Raw genomic sequence first — 8,894 nt, 5'->3', positions numbered from 1 at the left:
CGCCCGGACGCGCTGCCCCGGCCCCGCCGACGGCCGCAGTGCGCAGCGTCCACAAGATTTTTCCGGAAAACAAATCACACGGAAAAACCCACCTGCCAGCGACAGCGCACTGTCCGCACTGGCCCTGCAGGTCTGACATACTCAGCCCCCACAGGTCTGACACGCGCAGCCCCCCGCAGGTCTGACACGCACAGTCCCCCCGCAGGTCTGACACACGCAGCCCCCGCAGGTCTGACACGCACAGTCCCCCCGCAGGTCTGACATGCACAGTCCCCCCGCAGGTCTGACACGCTCAGCCCCCCGCAGGTCTGACACGCTCAGCCCCCGCAGGTCTGACATCTGACACATGCAGCCCCCCCAGGTCTGACACGCGCAGCCCCCCGCAGGTCTGACACGCACAGTCCCCCCGCAGGTCTGACATCTGACACATGCAGACCCCCTCAGGTCTGACACGCTCAGCCCCCGCAGGTCTGACATCTGACACATGCAGCCCCTCCAGGTCTGACACATGCAGTGCCAAGTGTGTGTCCCCCTCCCCTCTGACACAGGGTCGGCCCCAGGCCATGCTGTGACACCCGGAGGCAGCACTCAGGAAAGCAAGGTGGCGTCTGAGTGTGTACTTACTTGTCTGTGAGTGTGCGCGTGCCAGTGCTGCCAGAGCCTCAATCCACCCGCGTTTCCTGTGTTCACTGGAGATCAGAGTGTCCTGGACTAACCGCCCGGGCTGGCCTTGAACCACTGTCCTGATCTCCGTCTCCTGGGGTAGCTAGGTTCTTCGGCGGGAGCCGTGGCGCCGGTTTCTTCCAGGTATGAGCCACTGGCTCCCACGTGGGCCCGGTGGGACCCAGGGCCCAGCTGCCGGCTCCACCATGGAGCCCAGCCCCACCTGGCTGCTTCTGAAGCTGGCAAACTCCTTCAGATATCCCCCTCCATCCCCAGTGTTTTGCCCAGGGGGGTGGGGGGGTAAATTTAGGGTCCAGAGATTTTACACTGTATTTCTTGTGCCATGTCTTTGAGCTCTCCCTCTCTGGGCCTGCATCCAGCCCCACCCCATGCCAACCACCTCCACACTCAGCTTGCACCCCAAAGACCCCAGCCCAGGCCCTTAGGGGGTGTGGTCTTGAAAGGGTTTTAAGACCTCCTGCCCTGCCCCCTGTGGTCCCCTGTGGGGTGGGGGTGGGGAAGAGGAGGGGGGGGAGAGGCAACCACAGGACCACAGCGTGGCTCCTCCCAGCACTTTGTGCCTCACCACAGGCCCTGGAGCTAGCCAACCACAGTCAGACCTCTGGACATGTGGACTGAAGTCAGCCTTTCTCCTTCTCAACTTGATTTACTGCAGGTGTTTGTCTTGGTGATGGTAAGCCAACAGAGGTCCAAGAACTCGGCTGTCCGTCCGTCGACTTCCCACCCACTGGCATGTGCCCGTGGCATCAGGACCAAGTCCAAACTGCTGGGCCGGCCCCAGGGCCCCACCGTCTGCACCCCGACTGGAGAGGCCTGCGCCGGTAGGCCAGCCCTCTGCCCGTGTCTGGGCCTCTGTTTGCTTGTTGTGGAGCCACTGTTAAACAGAGTGTTGAACACTGCAGAATCTTTCTCTTTCCATCCAGCCGGGTTCTGTGTCATCTGTTTGGGAACTCTCTTGTTGGGTGCGTGTTGGTGATCACTGTGTGCCCTCTTCGTTTGTCTCCATCAGCTTCCCATCCCTGGGATGACTCATTTACAAAGAGGAAAGGTTTGTTTAGGCTCCCAGCCTTGGAGGCTCCAGTCCACCACCAGTTTCCCTGTAATCCCGAGGCTGTGGAGAGGCTGCACACGAGGAGCAGTGGCAGGTGCCCGGGCCTCCCTTCAGCTAGGAAGGGGCAGGGGTCCCAGAGCCGCCCTGTTCTGGGCAAACCCCCTGGGGGCCACACCTGCAGCCCACCAGCATTTGAGGGACGTTGAACAGCCACGCAGCAGCCATTTCTCAGTTACTCTGATGGCTCTTCTGAGGTGCACTTTACGTGCAGGATCCGCTGAGCACACAGTGGGACAGCATCTGGGCCGGCATCAGGGCCTCCTGGAACGGGGGGAGGAGGCCGGCCAGCTCACTCCCAGGCTGTACAGGCTGCGGAGGCAGGGGGGGCACTGGGTTCCGAGCCTCCCAGACCTCAGCCAGGTCCTCACCGCTGCTGAGTGGTGTCTCCACTCTGCTGGAGTGGCCATGGGCAGACAGCACAGAGTCGGACCCCTCACCCTTTGGCTGCCCCTCCCCAGGGTCCAGACACCCACATTCTGGTCTCCCACCGAGTGATCCCTGAGCTTCCCCAGTAAGAGCCTGGCACCAGACAAGGCCTCTGCTGAGAGCCCCAACTCCCCAGGGATTTGAACCCCGCACCAAGTCACCGATGCCGTGCCATGCTTTCCTGTTTCCCACAGCAACAGAAACCTGGTGTTCCTGAGCTACGTCTGGGGGCACAGGGGCCACAAAATGAGGCTGGCCAGCGCCCTCCAAGCCTTTCCTTAATGCTGGGAAAGGGGGCTTTGGAAGAAGGCAAAGGGAAATAGCCCTCCAACCAGGAAGGGAGGAAAGGACAAGGGGCTGAGCAGGCCTCAAGCCGGCTTGAGGAGCGTCTGCACCTGTGCTGCTCTGGGGAAACACACGTGGACAAGCTGACCCTGAGGGTCTCCAAGGCAGCCCCTGGCCCAGCGGCAGCTGCAGGTTCATAGAGAGATGATTGCTGGTGCTGTGAGTGAGCAAGGGTCAGTCTGACTAAAACACCATACATACACGAGTGAAACACAGCAGTGAAACCCCTTTGGACAATTGCCACACTCAGAAAGTGACAGGGATGTGAAGCAGGCCCGGGGAGGGCGGCCAGAATGCTTTATGTACAAGTGTGAGAACAGAGCCGTGGGCTGAGGCTGGTGTGGGGAGATGGGGAGGAGGCGGGGTGGGGGAGCTTCAAGGTCCACTGTCTGCATACATAGAACTGTACAACCCCAGATGCTACTGCAAGATGTAAGAAGAAAAGTAAAAAAGGTTAGAAATGTAGGCAAAAGCCAGGACAAATGGCTCCTACTCTTGGAAGTCTCTTAAGCGTTGGATTCGGGGCCTTGAGCTTCCTAGGCCAGCACTCTGCCACTTGTCTGCTTAAAATTTTGCACAGCCATCAGTGCCTTCGCCAAACATTCTGCTCCGTTCCCGTCCAGAGTCCAGACCCCCGGGACCACCTTCATCACCAGGTCAGCAAGATTTGGGATTTGTTTCTGAACTCAAGGCTGCGCACTTCTTTGCGAAATAGTAACGCTACCACCACCAGCAGCAGCAGTAGTACTATAGTTCTCCGACGGCAGCCCTGTAACTTTCTTTAAACGACTCAGTTTACTCAAATCCTTTAAGAAGCTGCCTGTGGAGCCACATTCTCCACTCAGGCCCGAGGCTGACCTTTGCCTTTGCCTTTTTCTTTTCTGATGTCTGAGGACAGGCATTCATTTCTCTCTGTGTGGGGAGTGTGGCCGGTGCAGGGGCCCAGGCACCTCAGCCCAGGGCAGATCAGATTCTGCCTCCGCTCAGACCCAGCCTGCCACAGGTTTTGCCCGGCTTCCCAAACTATTTTTAAAGTGTTTTGCTTCAATAAAGCTCTAAACAAGTTTTGCCAGGCACTTTTTCCATTAATTTTTAAACTGGAGCAAATTTCAAGGGAAATTTAATCCATGTGTTTCTGATTCATTTACACTCTGCCCGTCGAGATGTTGCGTTAGGCTTCTGATGTCTGCTGCGATCTTGCTTTCTCCCTAGAAGCAGAAGTGTGAATGGACACAGTGACATTCGTCGCGCAGAGGGCAGGCCCGGCTGGCCTCTGCCCCACAAGGGTAGTGCCCACCACAGCCCACCAGGCATCTGCCAGGCTGGCCTCCACTCAGATGGTCCTTTCCAAAAGCCTGCCTTCCCCTCCTTCCTTCCCTCTTTCCCTCCTTCCCTCTCTCACTCTCTTTTTTTTTTGGTGCTGGTCCTGGGGCATCTTGAACTCAGGCCTGGATGCTGTACCTGAGCTTTCTTGTTCAAGGCAAGTGCTCTACCACCTGAGCCACATTTCTGGCTTTTTGGTGTCATCATTCTCAGGTATCAGCCTCCTGGGCAGCTAAGAACACAATACTGAGCCACAGGCACCAGGCTACATCTTTCCTTTTTTAATTTAAAAATTTGTAGTAAAATATAGATAACATGAATTGGCCATTTTAGCCAACTTTTAAGTACGCCCACAATGTTACCATGTCTCTCTCTGGAACTTTTCCATCTTACCAAAGTGAAACCTGCCCCCAGCCCTGGCCCCACACCAACCTGGCCGCTGTGCTCCAGGTCACTCAGCAAACTGTCCTCAGCTTCTGTGTTGGTGGTGGTGGTGTATGTGTGTGTGTGTGCGTCTTTCTTTTTTTCTTTCTGAGGTGGGTCTATGTATGTTATCCAGATGTTCATGAATTCCTAGGTTCAAGTGATTTTCCCACTCAGCCTCCTGAGTAGCTGGGCCCCCAGGGCACCCCCCGGCCAGCTTCCACTCACCAGCCGGTGGGGGGGTCTGCTTCCTTCCAAGCCTTGCTGCAGGGCGTTTCTCACATTCCAGCCCCGGGCAGCGGGCTGCTGATGGGGAAGATTACAAGGGGTGAACGTAGCCATTTCCTGCATCACAGGGTTGGGCTGGCGGGCAGGCTCCCCACAGCACAGACGGGGGGGGGGGCGCCGAGGAGATGGGGACAGCTGCACCCCCTGTGAGACTCGACTGCCTCAGGCCACCTGCTCTCCTCCCCTGCCCTCCTTCTGTGTCCCTCTAGTATGGGTCTCCCTGTAGCTCCCTGTCTCTCCCTGCCTCCCCTCTCGTGTGACCATCAGGGCCCTGGTGCCCACATTCTCGGTCTCTTTTTACGGCCCCGGGACTTAGTGTTCACCAAAGGCCTGGGGACACTTGCCAGCATTGAAGATGGCCTATTGGGTGGGGCTTGAGCAAGCCAGGATGCTCCCGTATGTCTGGGGTTCTGGTATCTTCTGGGTGCTGAGTGGGATGCCGTGTGATCAGATCACCCCTGCCTGGTACTGAGCTGTTTCAGAGTCCTTTAGGTATCTTGGCTGTAATTCCTCTCCATCCTGGCTGGGGGCCTGAAGGAAGATTCCAGAGTCGGAGAACAAGGCGTCCTGGGATTGGCATGGGGTCTGAGGAGGCCTGAAGGGGCCCAGGAAGGCTGGGCAGGCCACGAGAGCAATGGAGCCCTGATGGGCATTGCGGGCGCCATGGGGGGGCAGGGAGGCCTTGGAGAGAGGTTCTTAGGACTGGGTTCCTGGGTCTGGGCACCCTGCCCAGGAGACCACTTGCCCGGCTGGTCCCAGGATGCCTCTGCTGCCTCCCCAGCTCCTTCCGCTCCCAGCTCCATCCCATTAAGCCCGAGTTTCAGAGCTTTATGAGTCTTCCCCAAGCTCCAGCGCCCTTTTCCTAGCCGGGGGTGTGTCATTAACCACATTCTGCCCTTTTCCCTGGGGTCCTCCTCCTCCCTCTCTACCTTCTCTCTGACATACCATCTGTCCCCACTTAGGAATTAGGTTCCTGGGCCTTAAAGTCACCCAAAGCCAGGAGACACCCCCCCAAAATAAACATCAGTGGCCATCTCTCGCTCAGCCCAGTCTACTGCTACCTGTGGCCATTCAGGCCACAAACTGGGGTGAGAGGCATGGGTGGGGGCAGGGAGGGAGCCCACCCTGGGTGAGGAAGAGGGCCTAGGGGCACCCAGCAGGACAGAGGCCGCAGACAGCAGCAGCCGTGTTCCCAGCATGGGGGTGGGGGACCTGGAGAGGACAGAGCCCCGCCCACTCCAGCTGAGGGCGCTTAGTGTCCATCTCGGGCTGGACACAGAATGGAGACTGAGAACTTCTGCAGGCAGAAAGAGCACCACACTGTGGACGTCCCACATCACAAGCACAAAGACAGCAAACACCGAGATCGACTTCAAACAGAGGCCAGATTTCAGAGCCCTACCTGTCAGTGAAAGCAGCGCAGCACTGGCGTGAGCTCCGCAGGTGCCCGGCTGACCTGCTTCTAGACCGTGGCGGCGCCACATGCCACTGGGGAGTCAGCTGCGCGGGCTCCCTGCGCCTCCAAAACCCCAGCGCCCCAGTGCTGTCTGGCCTCGGGGAGGGAAGGGACTGAAGGCAACCCTGCAGCAGGAGAGTTCTCCAGAGCCACCAGTGGCTCTAGGATTTCTAGTTTCTCCCCAGGTCTACAGGTACCAGGATAAGCTTTGGAAAATTCTGTCACTGGTACTGAGCATGCTCACAATGTAGCAAAAGGGGTCTTAGGACCCCGGCCTGGCCTTGGTCCTCAGCTCCATCAGGGCTGCTGGAGTGTGAGAGTGAACTCTGCCTCCAGATCCCGTGTTCAGAGACCCCCGTGACAGCCCACCCAGCTGCCCTGTCAGCCGTCCCTGACAGCACTGAGATGTGGCCTCACTGACTACATTTCTTGGCTTCTAGTGCCCCCTGCTGGTACTTTGTGGATCTACACCTCCTCTCCAAATGTAGATTGCAGGGAGGACTCCAGCCAAACTTGGGCCACCGTGAGTGGGAGATAGGGGTGTGTGGGCCTCAGTTTTTATGGGTTTCTGACAGACATGGACTGCAGCCTGGTGGGAAGCTGGCAGATACCTCTCCTGTGGGAGCCGCTCACATGACTGCACCTGGGGGGCACGGGGAATCTTCTGCACAGGGGTGCCTGGCAGATGGTTGCGGGGAGCCTGGGGAGAGGCGCAGGCTCGTGCTTCGTAAACCCCTTAAGTCTGAGCGTGCAGGCCCGGGCCCCACTGGGAAGGACATTGTCCCTTGCCAGTTGTGAGCCCTAGCCGCAGCCCTGACAGCGGACTCCGTGAGCTGGTCCGGGCAGCTGTGTCCTACCCCAGGTCCTTTACCAGTGGCCCCCCGGGGTGCAGGTTCTGTAGGGGTGCTGATCTTGTGGCTTGGGCAGGGTAGGCTCAGGGGCACACAGCCCGGGGCAGACCGCCCTGCGCTAGGTCACGTCCCTGCCTCCCTGTGCTGCCTCTCCACCCCACCCCCACTACCCAGCCTACGCTCTGAGCACTGGCCTGGTACTAGGCTGGTCTCACCAGGAGGCAAGGAGGCACCACCCGCCACACAGCCCCTGACTTGGGTGTCTCCCAGGAGCCAGGAGGCAGGGCCCACAGCCTAAATTCAGTGGTGGAAGGGGCTTGCTCCCTAAGGCTCTTAGTGGTCCATGCCCCGGGTGGAGGAGGGCGGCTCTCGGGTGACCCCTGCTGTGACCAGGGAGACCGGCCAGAAGCTGGCAAGGCCCAGCTCAAGTGCACAGGGCAATGCCTGCATGGGGCCTGCAGGGAAACCTGCAGGACAGGCTTTGGGACTGACCCCCAGGGGGAGGGACAGTGAGCAGTGAGGACGAGGGCTCCTTTCCCTCCCTGCTCCCAGCCACCCTCTGTGACTCCAGAAACCGTCTTGGGAGCAGGAGGCAGGCCGTGCTTCCCAGGACACAGGGCCCAGCTCACCGACGTCCTGGCTGGGGCAGACTGGTCCTGGGAGATGGGGACTCGGCTTGGTTTTCCTTCTAGACCACAGGACCTGAGGAATCCCAGGAGGCTACAGCCACGCCCTCCACTCACACTCAGGGTCAGGCCTGCCTTACTGCTTACCTGGCAAGCCTCACCCCACCCCCACCTGCCAGACCCCACACCCAGCACTGTGTGAAGAGCCGCAGGAAGTGTGAAGACTTGCCAGCACTGTAAGCCCGTCCCCACTGGCCTGGTGGCATGCGACAGGAAGGCCCGCCCGCAGCCCACAGGGGTCACGGGGCCACTGGAGCTCAGCCCGCCCAGCCTCTGGTGTCACAGGACCACCACATGCAGTCTGTCTCCAGCGGTCTGTCTGCTGGTCTTTGTGCTTGTTCTGGGGCACTGTCCCTGACCTTTTTTAGCTCAAGGCTAGCACTCTACCACTTGAGCCACAGTTCTACTTCTGGCTTTTCTGGTGGTTAATTGGAGATAAGGGTCTCATGGAGCTGGGCGCCGGTGGCTCACACCTGTAATCCTGGCTACTGAGGAGGCTGAGATCTGAGGATCATGGTTCAAAGCCAGCCTGGGCAGGAAAGTCTGTGAAACATCTCCAATAAAACACTAGAAAACCGGAAGTGGCGCTGTGGCTCAAGTGGCAGAGCGCTAGCCTTGAGCTGAAGAGTTTAGGGATAGCGCCCAGGCCCAGAGTTCAAACCCCATGACTGACAAAAAAACAAAATAAACAACACAACAACAACAGAAGAGTCACATGGACTTTCTTGCTCCGGCTGGTTTTGAACTGCTATCCTCAGATCTCATCCTCCCAAGTGGCTAGGATCACAGGTGTGAGCGCCCTTGCAAGCTGTCTTTAAAGTTTATTTGTTGATCCTTTCAAAGGGCCAACTTTGGGTTTCTGACTGCAGTCAGTTTTCCACTTCGCTGGCATTAACTTGTTTTTGCTTCTTCTTTTTTTTTTTAATCTGGCAAGTATTTATTGAAACAATGGAAAGGCTTCACAAGACATACATCCACATGCAACTGGAGAATTGTTTTTGCTTCTTGTTTGGGCCTCCTTTGCTATTCTTTCTCTAGCTTGCCAAACTCTAACCTGTTGATTTTATTTTATTTTTTTCAGCATTTAAATCCGTTAACTTCCTTCAAACATTGCTTTAACTGTATCTGTCAAATTCTGACATACTTTCACTTTAATAGGTAGTTCTTTTTCAAGTCATTTTTCCTTCCACCTGTGTGCCCATGGCTCTGGGAGACATGGTTGATTCTGTATTGCTTTGAAATAGGGTCTTGCTACAGCCCAGGGCTGGCTTTGGACTCAGAATGTTTCCCAAGTGCTAGGA

This window comes from Dipodomys ordii, unplaced genomic scaffold (assembly GCF_000151885.1).
Source record: "Dipodomys ordii isolate 6190 unplaced genomic scaffold, Dord_2.0 Scaffold91, whole genome shotgun sequence".
Classification (NCBI taxonomy): domain Eukaryota; kingdom Metazoa; phylum Chordata; class Mammalia; order Rodentia; family Heteromyidae; genus Dipodomys; species Dipodomys ordii.
Note: the sequence above shows the minus strand (reverse complement) of the source record.